The 9,876-nt window shown below is 47.0% G+C and overlaps 1 long non-coding RNA gene across 1 annotated transcript; it reads right to left on the bottom strand.

Moving 5' to 3' along the window:
• Nucleotides 1-1,798: 1,798 nt before the first annotated feature.
• LOC142840308 (uncharacterized) lies at nucleotides 1,799-7,565 on the bottom strand. The gene is made up of 3 exons (XR_012908934.1): nucleotides 7,482-7,565; nucleotides 3,061-3,139; nucleotides 1,799-2,518 (listed from the first exon to the last, which is right to left on the bottom strand). It is a non-coding gene; the product is annotated as an uncharacterized LOC142840308 (long non-coding RNA).
• Nucleotides 7,566-9,876: the final 2,311 nt, after the last annotated feature.

Below are 9,876 nucleotides of genomic sequence, written 5' to 3'. Positions count from 1 at the left end.
ACCCTCTTCTGGCCTCCATGAGTATCAAGCATACGTGTGGTACAGAGACATACATGCAGACAGAACACCCATACACATAAAATAAAATAAAAATTTTTAAATGAGTTCAAGTGGGACCTGGTGGTTCATACATATAATCTCAACACTGAGGAGGCTGAAGCACGAGTGCCAGGCCAGCCCCAGCACACTTGAGGCTTATCAATGCTACAGACAACTGACTCCACCAATTATGTACATGACAACATACATACCCTGAAAATCCTCAGAAAAGGGATTCATCAAAATGTTAACAACAATCGATGATTAGAGTTATTGGAAATCTATCTTCCTTTACACTTCTCTGCATTTTGAGAGTTACTTTTGAAATAAGCACAAAGTACTATAAAAAAGTGTTTCCAAAATAAAATTTCTAAGGAATTCGACAATTTAAAAAAATCCTATCAGCATTTTGAGGAATAATTGATCTGTTAGTGGCTTGTATTTTCTCGAAATTAGATATCCCTGCGGAGCAGGGACTAGTTTTCACTTCCTATTCCCACAGCTCCACGGGTCACACTGCATGGAGTAAGAATTGCATAATAGAGGCTGATTGACAGGAGTATTTAGATGTCGGACTCTGAGGCGATATTATCGAACATCGCTAAGAACTAAATTGCATGGCTGAGCTTTGGCCCTCCAACCTTAATAACTGAAAACTAAAGCCGTCAAGTCATTGTGTTTTATTATAAATGATCCTGCCTCCCAAGACTGCTTCAGCTTTGAAAGCTTGCCAAGGGTTATTTCTCGTCCCGTTGTTCACTTATGGGCAAGTCTTCAAATGACATCACTATCCCACAAGTCATAATGAGAGACACCAAATTGAACCGTGTTTTTGGAAAAGCTCCGCCAGGATACGTGGTCTCCGATTTGGGAGCTGAGTCTGTCTAGGGAAATGGCAGGAGGTGATAAAAAACTCATTTGGCATTTTGAGTATCGGCGCTCATTTGTATCTGATGTCTGTTGCTGCATAACAAACTGCAAATCTTCGTAGCAAAGAAAAATAGCACGCAGGGCTGAGGAGATGGCTCAGCCAATAGAGGACTTGCCATGCGTGATGGTTAACTTTGTCGGCTTGATCCAACTGAGAATAATCTAGGAAGAAAGCTTCAACATTGGGTGGCTGTGTTGATGTCTGTGGGGATTATCTTAATTAAATGTGGGAAGACCCAACCCACCATGGGCGACACCATTCCCTAGGCAGAGGATCCTAAACTGTGTAAGTGAGGGGAAACTGAGCCGAGCACAAGCAAGCCAGCAAGGAGTCATTTGCTGCTCTTGGCTGTGGCTGTGATATGACCATCTGTCTCAGGCTCCTGGCACTGTGACCTTCCCTCAGTGACAGACTGAGAGACCTTTCTTCACTAAGTTTCTTTTCATCCATGTATTTTATTACAACAATGGAATCAAAACAGGAACACCTGGCAAGAAAGAGGACCTGAGTTGGACCCTCAGAACCCATGTAGAAAAGCGAGGCATTATGGTATACAATTGTAATCCCAGTGCTGGCCAGTAATCTAGCTAAATCAGTGAGCTCCAGGTTCAGTAAGAAATCCTGTATCAAAAAATAAGGTGAGGGGCTGGAGAGATGGCTCAGCCGTTAAAGGCTAGGCTCACAACCATAAAAAAATAAGGTGGGAGCAATTGAGGAAGCCAACTTGACAATGGCCACTGACCTTCACACACATGCACACAGAGAGACAGACAGACATGCACTTGCACATACATGTGTGCACACATGAACCCACATATACCTATACCAAACACAAGGAAAGGAAAGAAGAATAGCATATGCTTGCTGGGTTCATCTGGGAGTCACTGCTGCTTCGAACTACGTGATGTCACCAGCCTCACCCACCACCATCTCCACTTCCAGGATACGAGCTATGAACTTCGTCTAAACACATGTGCTCTCTGTGGCGGTCCAGGTTTCAGGATCAGAACTATTTTTGAGGAAGCCATTATTAGAAAGAAAGGAAAGAAAGAAAGGAGGGAGGGAGGGAGGAAAGAAAGAGGGAAGAAAGGAAAAGAAAAGAAATTTCAAATGTCTCCCTCATGCCATGTGTACTAACTTCCTTTCTTCCTTTCTTATATCTTTGGGGGTATGGGGTGTGTGTGTGTGTGTGTGTGTGTGTGTGTGTGTCCATGTGTACGTGGAGGCCAGAGGACAACCAAGGTGCGATTTCTCAGGAGCCATCCACCTTGCTCTTTGAGGCAATGTCTCTCACTGGCTCCTGAGTATCATTAATCAGGCTAGACTGTCCGGCTAGCAAAGCCGGGGATTGGCCTGACCCCACCTCCCAACACTGGGATGAGAAGCTTGTGCCACCATGTCCAGCTTCCTACCTGGGTTCAATCAGAACCTCCCGCATGCACAGCAAGCATTTCACCACTGAGCCGTCTCTCCCGCCTTCAAGGATGCCTCTTTTTCCTCCTTTCAAGGTCCTATAGTTTTGGTCGTGGCAGATCCTATATTTTTAGCCTTGAAGAGGGAAAGAGAGAGTAGGTCAGGTTCATCCTGTACTCAAGTTCTGAGCAAATGTTTCTCGAATGATCAGCTTGTCCACATGCAGAGACAGAGACAGGTAGAGTCTGGTGCATAGGCTCAAGCAGCAAAGGAGGTGGTCACATTGTTAAGACAGAGATGCCCAGCCTTTCCATCCAGTTCCCATCACTCACAGGGCTTCTGCAGCCCCAAGTGAAAAGCCAGTGTTGTCAATAAAAGAAGCCCCTAATTCCTTGAAGTGTAACCTAGGCAACTGTTACCATAACCCACCAGGTAGAGGGTGTCTCTGCCAAAACATGTGGGAAACCAGTCACATGGCCCCCAACTGTGTGAATCTCCGAAGTTAGAGATCTCCCTGCTACTGAGAGCTAGTGAGATAGAAGGCTTCTTTGGTTGTTTTCAAGGTGACAACCAAACATTTCACCCACCCTAGCTCCTTCATGCGGAGGCATTATGAAAGAAACCGAGTTTCCCTGTGCAGTCACAAAGACCAGCACACGGGGATACTTGTGCTTTACCCTGGGGTGTGAGCTGTGGGATTTCTGATGAGACATCCTTCCAAGAAGTTCTTCAAGACATGTCTCCATCTTCCTTTCCCTAAAGGAAAAAAAAAAATCAGTGTATCTGCAGTTGTATCCAAAGTTCCTAAGGGAACAACACAAAATTATTCATTTTGGCTCATGTTTTCTGGGAGCTTGGTGTATGGTCACTGTAAGACCATAATGTCAGAATCCAGCTGCTGCAGCCTTCTCCCACTGATACCACAGGCACACTGTCTGACCACCTGTGGGGTTAAGAGCTCTTCTAATGAACTCTGCCCCCAACAGTTCATCTCAGTGTCCCTGTGAACCTGCATACAAGACATTCCAATTGTGTGGCTCCATGTACCTGACAGAAAGACATGGTGGCCAGATCATGTGGTGGACATGGTTCTTAACATTATGGAAGATAGCCAGGTGGTGGTGGCGAGCCTGGCAGTGGTGGCGCACGCCTTTAATCCCAGCAGTCGGGAGGCAGAGGCAGGAGGATCTCTGTGAGTTTGAGGCCAGCCTGGTCTACAAGAGCTAGCTCTAGGACAGGCTCCATCTCAAAAGAATCAAAAAAAAATTACAGAAGACAAGAAATAGGCAAAAAGGAAGTGGCCAGGAACAAGATACCTACCTCCAAGGACCCATCTCAAGCCCACTCCCCATAATGAACTACTACTTTCAGATAGACCCAACTTCCAAAAGTTTCTGGAAACTCCCACAATGGTGTCATCAGGAAGTCAGTCTTCATATCAGCCTAGGGGTGGGGTGTTTCATATGCAAACCATAGCAACAATAGGGGGTGGCAAACTCCCTGTTTTGAGAAAATGAACATCAGTGGACATCTGCCAGCTCAGTTCTCCTCTTGAAGGCTCTTCAGAGAAGAGGTGCTGTCTTCCGGTTGGTGTGAACATGGCTTGCCGTATCTCAGTCATGGCACAGCCAGGACAGGAAAACAGAATCCAGATTGTGTGGCAGTTTGAACGTAATTGGCTCCCATAATCTCATAAGGAATGGCACTAGTAGGAGGTGTGGCTTTGCTGGAGGAAGTGTGTCACTGTGGGGGCGGGCTTTGAGATCTCTTTTGCTGCCGTTTCACTCAGTCTGACAGTCAGTTGACTTCCTGTTTCCTGCAAGATGCAGGCCTCTCAGCTATTCCCCCAGCACCACGCCTGCCTGCCTGCCCCATGCTCCCTGCCATGATGATAATGGACTGAAGCCAGTCCTCTCTTCCTTATGAGTTGCCATGGCCACAGTGTCTCTTCCCAGCAATAGAAACCCTCACCAAGACAGATGACTCAGTGGATAAAAGACTCACTGCACAAGCATGAGAACCTAAGATCAAGTCCTCAGCATGCACATAGAAAGCCAGGCATGATAGCACACTCCTTGAACCCCAACACAGGGTGGGGAAAGATGGGGGGATCCCAGCGATCCAGCCAGACAGGCTAAGTCAAATCATTCAACTCCAGGTTCAGTGAGGGACCCCGTCTCAAAGAAGGTGAGTGTGATTGAGGAAGACACCTGATACAGACCTCTGGCTTCCACACGTGCATATGTGGTCAAATACATTACATACAGAGAGAGAGAGAGAGAGAGAGAGAGAGAGAGAGAGAGAGAGAGAGAGAGAGAGAGAAAGGAGAGGAGAGCTAAAAATAAAGTAAACCTTAAGTAAGGATGGGTATCTATACATTAGCAACCTTTCTTGTTGCCATGGCAAAAGTAACTTAAGGATTTATCTCAGCCCTGGTTTGACAGGCTAGTCTATCACGGTGGGCAAAGCTTGGTGACAGAAGCCTGAGACATCTGGTCACACGGTGCCCACAGTCAGGGAAGCGGGGTTAGGGGGTTACGTGGCATCCACAGCCAGGAAAACAGGGTGGGGGATCTTGCTTTTTTTCTTCTTCTCCTTTTCAGTTTTTCATTTTTATTCAAACTGGGAAGCCATGAGATTGTGCAGCCCACATTCATGGCGAGTGGTCTGCCACCGTTAACTCTACCTAGAAATGCCCTCACAGACACTTCCAGAAGTGTATGCCTCTGGGGTGATTCCAAAGGACATGAAAAGCGGTCACCACCTCCCAGGCACTGGCCAACGGCCGAGGACCAAGTGTTCAAACACAGGAGCATGTGGGAGGCACTCAACCCCAAATATAAAGACTAAAGGCTTGAGCGCCATCATCACGGTCAACCACAGCTGCTGGGGAATGACTCAGCCCGCTGGATCTGGCGTGGGTTCCGAATAGCTGAGTGGACGCTCTGCCAGCACCAAAATAGAATTCTTCAGCGAGAAGACAGCTGAAGAGGCCTCGGAAATCTCTGGCAATCCATATGCTGCAAAAAGTGCACTCTTGCCTTGCTTCCTGAATTTCAGAGCGATCTTCCCCTGGCCTCCCTCCGTGAGCATTTAGTGAGCCAGCTTCACTGGATAGCATTGCTGGGGGGGGGGGGGGGTAGCTTCAGGGTAACAGGTGTGAGGGCACAGGGGGCACCACATCTGTGCGAGACCAACTGCAGGAAGGATGGGTATTTAGAAATAACAAATGAGTAGTCGATCCAAACTAATCTCCACCCAGGTAAGGCCCTGCAAACTGAAAACATGACTTGTAGACTCTACATCTTTGATGCTTCATGTCCGTCTGTCTGTCTGTCTGTCGACAGAGTCTTGCTTTGTAGCCCAGTCTCAATTCCATAATCCCCCTGCCTCTGCTTTCTGAAGGCTGGAATTACAGGTGTGCATCACCATACCCAGCTATATCTGTGTGTGTGGCAGGCATGTGAGTGTGTAAGTATGCACACCCATCACATATAGGGAGGGCAGCCAGAGCAGAATGCTGGGTTATTTCTCCAGCTACATAGTGAGTTCAAGGCCAACCTGGGCTACATGAGATTCTGTCTCAACACAGTATCAAGAACAACAAAAATACACTGGATTTGTCTAAAGGCCATAGCCTAGTTAGTCACCTTCTTTTTCTGTTGTGATTGTTGTTGTTTGCTTGTTTGTTTTGAGACAGGGTTTCTCTGTGTAGCCCTGGCTGTTCTGGAACTTGATTTGTAGATCAGGCTGACCTCAAACTCAGAGATCCACTTGCCTCTACCTCCAGAGTGCTGGGATTAAAGGCATGGGCCACCAAGCCCAGCAGCCTTATAAAAAGAAGAAGAAGAAGAAGAAGAAGAAGAAGAAGAAGAAGAAGAAGAAGAAGAAGAAGAAGAAGAAGAAGAAGAAGAAGAAGAAGAAGAGCCTTGATACATCTCTTAGGCTAGCCTTGGACTCACTCTACAGCTCAGGCTGACTTGGAGCTCATGACCTTCCTCCCTCAGCCCTCTCTCTCTCTCTCTCTCTCTCTCTCTCGCTCTCGCTCTCGCTCTCGCTCTTGCTCTCGCTCTCGCTCATCTGCTGCCAGATGAGCCAACTATCTCCTTTGTGCTGCATGTTTTTATTTACTTGCTTACGTTGTGATGAGTGTGCCAGTCAAAACACTATGTCATGAAGGAGAAGCAAAACCTGAAGGAGGTGTGTCTGAGGCCACAAGAGAGACATGCTCCGTTCTGGCTTCACAACGGCCAGCTGAAGGATCTCTGGTAGGTAGCAGCTCACCGAGTGACCCCCGCCAGGCCAGGATTCTCTCCTTTGGCCTGGAGGGAGAGCGAGAACTCCACCTGTCACCTGGGGCTTCTATTTTCCCTTCTCCAACTGCCTCCCCAGATTCCCTCCTAGAAGTAGCAACATGAAGTCTTCCCTGGCCAGTTGACAAAACGGTTTGGTCAGCATGACAAGAGCTAACCTCTGGCTCCGAAAAGATGGCCATTTGGTAAAATCTTGGCTGCGCAGGCATGAGGAGCTGAGTTCAGTCCCCAGAAACCACATAAAATCCAGGACATGGTGGCATACACTGGAACTCGCCCATGAGGCTAAACTGGCAGGGCCAGCAAGTACAGGTATCCTTCCTCTGCCTCTGCCTCTCCATTACCGGGACCACAAGTGCATACCACCATGCCCAAGTTCCCTATGTTCTGGACATCAAACTCAGGTCCTTACATTTGTACAGTAAGCACTTTAGTGACTGAACTCTCTCACAGCCTAGATTTCCTTAGTGTGTTTTGTTTTGAAACAAAACGTTGTGTAGCCCAGGCTGGCCTTGAACTTGTGATTCTCCTGCCTCAGCCTCTTGAATTCTGGGACTGAATACACATACCACCCTGCCTGGGTGCATCATCTACTGTGTGTGCAAAAGCTGAAGTGGTTTGGAGCTGCTGCAAGCCCAGAGCTGCTGCTAGGTCCTGAATCCCAGCGCTGTCCAATGATGTCTCCATCCCTGCTAAATGTTTTTCAAGTGATCTCTTACTATGAAACCTTGCTTCTGGAAAGACAGAACAAATTTCCCCCATGACCAGGCAGTGATGGCACATACCTTTAATCCCAGCACTCTGGAGACAGAATAAGGTGGATTTCTGTGAGCTTGAAGCCAGAGTGGTCTGCAGAGAGAGTTCCAGGACAGCTAGAGCTGTTACACAGAGAAACCCTGTCTCAAAAAAAACAACAACAAAAAAAATTCTTCCATAAAACATATTGAAAATCAGGGCCAGTGAGATGGCTCAGTGAGCAAGGTCCTTTGCTGTCAAGTCTGATGACCCTAGTTTAACAGCTGGAATCTACATGATAGAAGAAGAGAATCAGTTCCCTTAAGTTGTCCTCTGACCTCCACATGCGGCTGTAATGCATGCACACACATGCATTCACATGAATAAATAAACATTTTAAAAATTATACCAATTCATTGAGACAGAAAACATTTTTTTCCTGTTTTCAAATGTATTTTACACACATACAATTGTTATAGGATTCATACAGCTTTATACTTCCTGCTCTCCAACCTCACTTGTTTCTCACCTTCCCACTGAGTCTTCATGACCACTCGTGGAAGGTTTTTGTTGTTTGCTCTTTGCTTGTTCAGCTGGTTGTTTGTTTGTTTGTTTGTTTGTTTGTTTGTTTGGTTGGTTGGTTGGTTGGTTCAGTGGTTGATTGATAGGTACATTGGTTGGATGACTGTTTGGTTGATTAGTTGATTGGTTTATTAATGTTGGTTGGTTAGATGGTTGGTTGGTTGGCTTATTGGTTAGTAGATAGGTTTGTTGGCTGACTTACTTGTTGATTGATAGGCTGGTTGAATCCTTAATTGTTTAATCTACTCATTAGATTTTGATTGATTAGTTGCTCGGTTTGTTGGTTAGTTGATTGATTGGTTAGAGAGCTGGTTGGCTAGTTGGTTAATTGATTGATAGTTTGGCAGGTTGGTTGAAGTTTTAATCGTTTCTTTTCCCCCTTATTTTTAGAGCAAAGTTTTTCGCCAGGACCTGGGTGATGTGGGAGTGTCATATATCAATCTGTTGATTTCTTTGGCTAAGCAATAAAGAAACTGCTAGGCCCATTGGATAGGCCCACCCTTAGGTGGGTGGAGTGAACAGAGCAGAGCGCTGGGAGGAAGAGGAAGTGAGGTCAGACTCCACAGCTCCGCTCTCCGGAGCAGACGCAAGAGGGACGCCATGCTACCTGCTCCAGGGAAGACGCACACCATGCCCCAGCTCCGACCCAGGATGGACTTAGGCTAGAATCTTCCCGGTAAGCGCACCTAGGGGCGCTACACAGATGATTAGAAATGGGCTAAATTAATATGTGAGAATTAGCCTAGAAGAGGCTAGATAGAAATGGGCCAGAGCAGTGTTTAAAAGAATACAGTGTCCGTGTAATTATTTCGGGGCATAAGCTAGCCGGGCAGGGCAGGCGGCTGGGGTGTTTGGGGACGCAGCCCCGCCGCCGCCACATATTACTACAGATGGCGCCCCACGTGATGGACTAAACCCACTTAAAAAACCTGAGAAGGCTTAAAAATAAGGGAGAGAGCATTTAACACAGATTTTTGCTGTTTGTTGGTGGCGTGCTGTAGAGAGATTTCCTGATTCAGCAACAGCAGCAGAAAAAAAGCTGCGTTATTTTAAAGCGTGGCTTCCTGGGGCTGTGCCGCCAGTGCAAACTCTGGCTTTATGTTTGTGTTCCCACTTGGGATCGGAAGGAGAGTGCTCTGAGACCTTGACGATGACTCAGAGCTCCCCGCCTACTCCTGGGCAGAAGGCAGAATCAGGCTTAGGCAGGCGGCAGAGCATGGCGGATTCCTGCTGCCATACAGAGACGTGTTCTCAGACTGCGTAGTGCTCTGCGTGTCAGATTTGGATGTAACTTGGATGAAAAGAATTTCTGTGCTGCACGCTCAGTCTCAGAATTAAAGAGCTGAGTGCCGCTCCTACCTGGTAGCCCCAAGAGGCTTCCTGACTCAGCTTTAGCTGCAAAACCCTGCGGCTCATTAAGAGGTCCTGCCACAAAACACTTAAACAGTGTTGATGAAAAGCTGAACACATGCTTTTCGGTTTTCAGCCGTAGCAGGAAAAAAGCTGTGCCGTTTAAAAATGCCGGCTTTCTGGGCCATCCTGCCAGGGCAAACTCTGACTGTTTGAGGCAGGAGGGCCGGCTACCGAGAGAGGACTTGAGTGTTGTCTGTTGTAGCTCGCTGGCTGGCAGGGACCTTGAAATGCCAGTTGTGGCTATAAACATGGCTACGGCCAGTACTTCAGCCATGAGGCTGGGAAGCTAAGGATCCAGCCGTCAAAGCCACGGCTTTAGTCCTACTGATATTGCTTGGTAAATTAAAGACTCATGTGGTCAGAAAAAGAGAGATATATAGTAAAGAGAGATTCAAAGACAGAGAAAATTTCTGAATGGTTTACTGTGTGTTAAAAATATATGCAAGCTAA

This window comes from Microtus pennsylvanicus, chromosome 1 (genome assembly GCF_037038515.1).
Source record: "Microtus pennsylvanicus isolate mMicPen1 chromosome 1, mMicPen1.hap1, whole genome shotgun sequence".
NCBI classification, from domain to species: Eukaryota; Metazoa; Chordata; class Mammalia; order Rodentia; family Cricetidae; genus Microtus; species Microtus pennsylvanicus.
Note: the sequence above shows the minus strand (reverse complement) of the source record. Positions and strands in the feature narration are given on the sequence as shown.